Source organism: Athalia rosae, chromosome 6 (genome assembly GCF_917208135.1).
Source record: "Athalia rosae chromosome 6, iyAthRosa1.1, whole genome shotgun sequence".
Taxonomy (NCBI): domain Eukaryota; kingdom Metazoa; phylum Arthropoda; class Insecta; order Hymenoptera; family Athaliidae; genus Athalia; species Athalia rosae.
In genome coordinates, this window is record NC_064031.1 from 7,384,488 (window position 1) to 7,391,987 (window position 7,500).

A 7,500-nucleotide genomic window follows, 5' to 3' on the forward strand; every position below is an offset into this window, starting at 1 on the left:
AGCCGCCTGTCCCTCTAAGAAGATTTATTTGTACGCCGGTAGTAAAAACCTCCCGACCGAAGCCGGGGGCCTTCGAGATACCGGAAAGTACGCCTATTTAGCAGGCTAGAGTCTCGTTCGTTATCGGAATTAACCAGACAAATCGCTCCACCAACTAAGAACGGCCATGCACCACCACCCACCGAATCAAGAAAGAGCTCTCAATCTGTCAATCCTTCCGGTGTCCGGGCCTGGTGAGGTTTCCCGTGTTGAGTCAAATTAAGCCGCAGGCTCCACTCCTGGTGGTGCCCTTCCGTCAATTCCTTTAAGTTTCAGCTTTGCAACCATACTTCCCCCGGAACCCAAAAGCTTTGGTTTCCCGGAAGCTGCCCGCCGAGTCATCGGAGGAACTTCGGCGGATCGCTAGCTGGCATCGTTTATGGTTAGAACTAGGGCGGTATCTGATCGCCTTCGAACCTCTAACTTTCGTTCTTGATTAAAGAAAACATTTTTGGCAAATGCTTTCGCTTCTGTCCGTCTTGCGACGATCCAAGAATTTCACCTCTAACGTCGCAATACGAATGCCCCCATCTGTTCCTATTAATCATTACCTCGGGGTTCCGAAAACCAACAAAATAGAACCGAGGTCCTATTCCATTATTCCATGCACACAGTATTCAGGCGAAAATAGCCTGCTTTAAGCACTCTAATTTGTTCAAAGTAAACGTACCGGCCCACCTCGACACTCAATGAAGAGCACCGCGATGGGATATTAGTTGGGCCGCCCCGAAAGGCTAAGCCCACCGGTAGGACGTCCCACAATCATGCCAGTTAAACACCGCGAGCGGTGAACCGACAGCGTGGGACACAGATTCAACTACGAGCTTTTTAACCGCAACAACTTTAATATACGCTATTGGAGCTGGAATTACCGCGGCTGCTGGCACCAGACTTGCCCTCCAATTGATCCTCGTTAAAGGATTTAAAGTGTACTCATTCCGATTACGGGGCCTCGGATGAGTCCCGTATCGTTATTTTTCGTCACTACCTCCCCGTGCCGGGAGTGGGTAATTTGCGCGCCTGCTGCCTTCCTTGGATGTGGTAGCCGTTTCTCAGGCTCCCTCTCCGGAATCGAACCCTGATTCCCCGTTACCCGTTACAACCATGGTAGGCGCAGAACCTACCATCGACAGTTGATAAGGCAGACATTTGAAAGATGCGTCGCCGGTACCAAGACCGTGCGATCAGCCCAAAGTTATTCAGAGTCACCAAAGTAAACGGCGGACGGGACGAACCCGCCACCGATTGGTTTTGATCTAATAAAAGCATTCCTCCCATCTCTGGTCGGAACTCTGTTTGCATGTATTAGCTCTAGAATTACCACAGTTATCCAAGTAAATGTGGGTACGATCTAAGAAACCATAACTGATTTAATGAGCCATTCGCGGTTTCACCTTAATATGGCTTGCACTGAGACATGCATGGCTTAATCTTTGAGACAAGCATATGACTACTGGCAGGATCAACCAGGGAGCTTTGTGTTATTGGTAGCTCTTTTCGTGTGTTGCCCCATGCCGCCGAGTCTTTGCCCGGTCGGCCACACGTTTTAATATAATATGTATATCTGGTACCCGCACAACTTGTGTACGCGTACTAGCGCTCAGAGCGCTCTGTTCGACTTTGTGTTTCCTCGGGTGAAGACAATTTTTGTCGACTCCCCGGTGCAAATCGTTCGAATTATCCTTCTCGTATCCTTCGGCTAGATTGCAAGCGTCGGGAGTACGATTGGAAATCAATGTGTACCGTCTGCGAACAGACTGTGATACGCACGGAATGTGGCGAGTTGATGCCTCTGTTCGACTGCTTCCCTCGACTTGCGAGAGAAGACTTTCTGGTCACCGCATAAAGGGCCATTCGGTCTTAGACACCGACCCGCGGTTATGTAGTGTCGACGATTCAAATTGAATCATATTTTCTAGACGGAGCGAAGAACTCGCCCCTGCGAAACGTGAGCGCTCGGAAAAACTTTGAACTCGTGAGAGTGGTTCTTACCGGAACGAAACGAACGCCTGTGGTGCGAATCTCCGCCTCAGACGAAAAATTTCAAAATTCGAAAAAAAATTTTGTCTGCGTGTTCGTGACACGGTGAGGACGAAACCATAGCCCCGACAAACAAACCCGCAAAGGAATGTCGAGATACGGGCCGAAACAAGTCGAAAGTTCCGAAACCCGAGGACTAGGTGCCGACCCGACCGGTCGAGACCGCTCGGTGCATGAAGTATCAACGGTGCCGCTCGGACGTCGGAGCCGGCCGGTCATAACACGTGTTCCTTATGGGGCAAAACAGCAACGCGACCTGAAAAATTTGGCAGTACGTTGGAACTTAGTTCCATGCGAGAATCGTTGGGACTTTGAAAATTTTTCGATCCAACGAGTGATGCGCGACTCTTTCGGACTTTGAAAATTTTTCGATCCAACGAGTGATGCGCGACTCTTTCGGACTTTGAAAATTTTTCGATCCAACGAGTGATGCGCGACTCTTTCGGACTTTGAAAATTTTTCGATCCAACGAGTGATGCGCGACTCTTTCGGACTTTGAAAATTTTTCGATCCAACAAGTGATGCGCGACTCTTTCGGACTTTGAAAATTTTTCGATCCAACGAGTGATGCGCGACTCTTTCGGACTTTGAAAATTTTTCGATCCAACGAGTGATGCGCGACTCTTTCGGACTTTGAAAATTTTTCGATCCAACGAGTGATGCGCGACTCTTTCGGACTTTGAAAATTTTTCGATCCAACGAGTGATGCGCGACTCTTTCGGACTTTGAAAATTTTTCGATCCAACGAGTGATGCGCGACTCTTTCGGACTTTGAAAATTTTTCGATCCAACGAGTGATGCGCGACTCTTTCGGACTTTGAAAATTTTTCGATCCAACGAGTGATGCGCGACTCTTTCGGACTTTGAAAGTTTTTCGATCCAACGAGTGATGCGCGACTCTTTCGGACTTTGAAAATTTTTCGATCCAACGAGTGATGCGCGACTCTTTCGGACTTTGAAAATTTTTCGATCCAACGAGTGATGCGCGACTCTTTCGGACTTTGAAAATTTTTCGATCCAACGAGTGATGCGCGACTCTTTCGGACTTTGAAAATTTTTCGATCCAACGAGTGATGCGCGACTCTTTCGGACTTTGAAAATTTTTCGATCCAACGAGTGATGCGCGACTCTTTCGGACTTTGAAAATTTTTCGATCCAACGAGTGATGCGCGACTCTTTCGGACTTTGAAAATTTTTCGATCCAACGAGTGATGCGCGACTCTTTCGGACTTTGAAAATTTTTCGATCCAACGAGTGATGCGCGACTCTTTCGGACTTTGAAAATTTTTCGATCCAACGAGTGATGCGCGACTCTTTCGGACTTTGAAAATTTTTCGATCCAACGAGTGATGCGCGACTCTTTCGGACTTTGAAAATTTTTCGATCCAACGAGTGATGCGCGACTCTTTCGGACTTTGAAAATTTTTCGATCCAACGAGTGATGCGCGACTCTTTCGGACTTTGAAAATTTTTCGATCCAACGAGTGATGCGCGACTCTTTCGGACTTTGAAAATTTTTCGATCCAACGAGTGATGCGCGACTCTTTCGGACTTTGAAAATTTTTCGATCCAACGAGTGATGCGCGACTCTTTCGGACTTTGAAAATTTTTCGATCCAACGAGTGATGCGCGACTCTTTCGGACTTTGAAAATTTTTCGATCCAACGAGTGATGCGCGACTCTTTCGGACTTTGAAAATTTTTCGATCCAACGAGTGATGCGCGACTCTTTCGGACTTTGAAAATTTTTCGATCCAACGAGTGATGCGCGACTCTTTCGGACTTTGAAAATTTTTCGATCCAACGAGTGATGCGCGACTCTTTCGGACTTTGAAAATTTTTCGATCCAACGAGTGATGCGCGACTCTTTCGGACTTTGAAAATTTTTCGATCCAACGAGTGATGCGCGACTCTTTCGGACTTTGAAAATTTTTCGATCCAACGAGTGATGCGCGACTCTTTCGGACTTTGAAAATTTTTCGATCCAACGAGTGATGCGCGACTCTTTCGGACTTTGAAAATTTTTCGATCCAACGAGTGATGCGCGACTCTTTCGGACTTTGAAAATTTTTCGATCCAACGAGTGATGCGCGACTCTTTCGGACTTTGAAAATTTTTCGATCCAACGAGTGATGCGCGACTCTTTCGGACTTTGAAAATTTTTCGATCCAACGAGTGATGCGCGACTCTTTCGGACTTTGAAAATTTTTCGATCCAACGAGTGATGCGCGACTCTTTCGGACTTTGAAAATTTTTCGATCCAACGAGTGATGCGCGACTCTTTCGGACTTTGAAAATTTTTCGATCCAACGAGTGATGCGCGACTCTTTCGGACTTTGAAAATTTTTCGATCCAACGAGTGATGCGCGACTCTTTCGGACTTTGAAAATTTTTCGATCCAACGAGTGATGCGCGACTCTTTCGGACTTTGAAAATTTTTCGATCCAACGAGTGATGCGCGACTCTTTCGGACTTTGAAAATTTTTCGATCCAACGAGTGATGCGCGACTCTTTCGGACTTTGAAAATTTTTCGATCCAACGAGTGATGCGCGACTCTTTCGGACTTTGAAAATTTTTCGATCCAACGAGTGATGCGCGACTCTTTCGGACTTTGAAAATTTTTCGATCCAACGAGTGATGCGCGACTCTTTCGGACTTTGAAAATTTTTCGATCCAACGAGTGATGCGCGACTCTTTCGGACTTTGAAAATTTTTCGATCCAACGAGTGATGCGCGACTCTTTCGGACTTTGAAAATTTTTCGATCCAACGAGTGATGCGCGACTCTTTCGGACTTTGAAAATTTTTCGATCCAACGAGTGATGCGCGACTCTTTCGGACTTTGAAAATTTTTCGATCCAACGAGTGATGCGCGACTCTTTCGGACTTTGAAAATTTTTCGATCCAACGAGTGATGCGCGACTCTTTCGGACTTTGAAAATTTTTCGATCCAACGAGTGATGCGCGACTCTTTCGGACTTTGAAAATTTTTCGATCCAACGAGTGATGCGCGACTCTTTCGGACTTTGAAAATTTTTCGATCCAACGAGTGATGCGCGACTCTTTCGGACTTTGAAAATTTTTCGATCCAACGAGTGATGCGCGACTCTTTCGGACTTTGAAAATTTTTCGATCCAACGAGTGATGCGCGACTCTTTCGGACTTTGAAAATTTTTCGATCCAACGAGTGATGCGCGACTCTTTCGGACTTTGAAAATTTTTCGATCCAACGAGTGATGCGCGACTCTTTCGGACTTTGAAAATTTTTCGATCCAACGAGTGATGCGCGACTCTTTCGGACTTTGAAAATTTTTCGATCCAACGAGTGATGCGCGACTCTTTCGGACTTTGAAAATTTTTCGATCCAACGAGTGATGCGCGACTCTTTCGGACTTTGAAAATTTTTCGATCCAACGAGTGATGCGCGACTCTTTCGGACTTTGAAAATTTTTCGATCCAACGAGTGATGCGCGACTCTTTCGGACTTTGAAAATTTTTCGATCCAACGAGTGATGCGCGACTCTTTCGGACTTTGAAAATTTTTCGATCCAACGAGTGATGCGCGACTCTTTCGGACTTTGAAAATTTTTCGATCCAACGAGTGATGCGCGACTCTTTCGGACTTTGAAAATTTTTCGATCCAACGAGTGATGCGCGACTCTTTCGGACTTTGAAAATTTTTCGATCCAACGAGTGATGCGCGACTCTTTCGGACTTTGAAAATTTTTCGATCCAACGAGTGATGCGCGACTCTTTCGGACTTTGAAAATTTTTCGATCCAACGAGTGATGCGCGACTCTTTCGGACTTTGAAAATTTTTCGATCCAACGAGTGATGCGCGACTCTTTCGGACTTTGAAAATTTTTCGATCCAACGAGTGATGCGCGACTCTTTCGGACTTTGAAAATTTTTCGATCCAACGAGTGATGCGCGACTCTTTCGGACTTTGAAAATTTTTCGATCCAACGAGTGATGCGCGACTCTTTCGGACTTTGAAAATTTTTCGATCCAACGAGTGATGCGCGACTCTTTCGGACTTTGAAAATTTTTCGATCCAACGAGTGATGCGCGACTCTTTCGGACTTTGAAAATTTTTCGATCCAACGAGTGATGCGCGACTCTTTCGGACTTTGAAAATTTTTCGATCCAACGAGTGATGCGCGACTCTTTCGGACTTTGAAAATTTTTCGATCCAACGAGTGATGCGCGACTCTTTCGGACTTTGAAAATTTTTCGATCCAACGAGTGATGCGCGACTCTTTCGGACTTTGAAAATTTTTCGATCCAACGAGTGATGCGCGACTCTTTCGGACTTTGAAAATTTTTCGATCCAACGAGTGATGCGCGACTCTTTCGGACTTTGAAAATTTTTCGATCCAACGAGTGATGCGCGACTCTTTCGGACTTTGAAAATTTTTCGATCCAACGAGTGATGCGCGACTCTTTCGGACTTTGAAAATTTTTCGATCCAACGAGTGATGCGCGACTCTTTCGGACTTTGAAAATTTTTCGATCCAACGAGTGATGCGCGACTCTTTCGGACTTTGAAAATTTTTCGATCCAACGAGTGATGCGCGACTCTTTCGGACTTTGAAAATTTTTCGATCCAACGAGTGATGCGCGACTCTTTCGGACTTTGAAAATTTTTCGATCCAACGAGTGATGCGCGACTCTTTCGGACTTTGAAAATTTTTCGATCCAACGAGTGATGCGCGACTCTTTCGGACTTTGAAAATTTTTCGATCCAACGAGTGATGCGCGACTCTTTCGGACTTTGAAAATTTTTCGATCCAACGAGTGATGCGCGACTCTTTCGGACTTTGAAAATTTTTCGATCCAACGAGTGATGCGCGACTCTTTCGGACTTTGAAAATTTTTCGATCCAACGAGTGATGCGCGACTCTTTCGGACTTTGAAAATTTTTCGATCCAACGAGTGATGCGCGACTCTTTCGGACTTTGAAAATTTTTCGATCCAACGAGTGATGCGCGACTCTTTCGGACTTTGAAAATTTTTCGATCCAACGAGTGATGCGCGACTCTTTCGGACTTTGAAAATTTTTCGATCCAACGAGTGATGCGCGACTCTTTCGGACTTTGAAAATTTTTCGATCCAACGAGTGATGCGCGACTCTTTCGGACTTTGAAAATTTTTCGATCCAACGAGTGAAGCGCGACTCTTTCGGACTTTGAAAATTTTTCGATCCAACGAGTGATGCGCGACTCTTTCGGACTTTGAAAATTTTTCGATCCAACGAGTGATGCGCGACTCTTTCGGACTTTGAAAATTTTTCGATCCAACGAGTGATGCGCGACTCTTTCGGACTTTGAAAATTTTTCGATACAACGAGTGATGCGCGACTCTTTCGGACTTTGAAAATTTTTCGATCCAACGAGTGATGCGCGACTCTTTCGGACTTTGA

At 45.5% G+C, this 7,500-nt stretch overlaps 1 non-coding gene across 1 annotated transcript in view; it reads right to left on the reverse strand.

Moving 5' to 3' along the window:
• The window catches only part of LOC125501544, a 1,914-nt gene extending 402 nt beyond the window's left edge, over positions 1 to 1,512 (reverse strand). The window contains exon 1 of the ribosomal RNA XR_007279133.1: positions 1 to 1,512. This exon is cut by the window's left edge and continues 402 nt beyond it. This is a non-coding gene — a ribosomal RNA (small subunit ribosomal RNA).
• Positions 1,513 to 7,500: the final 5,988 nt, after the last annotated feature.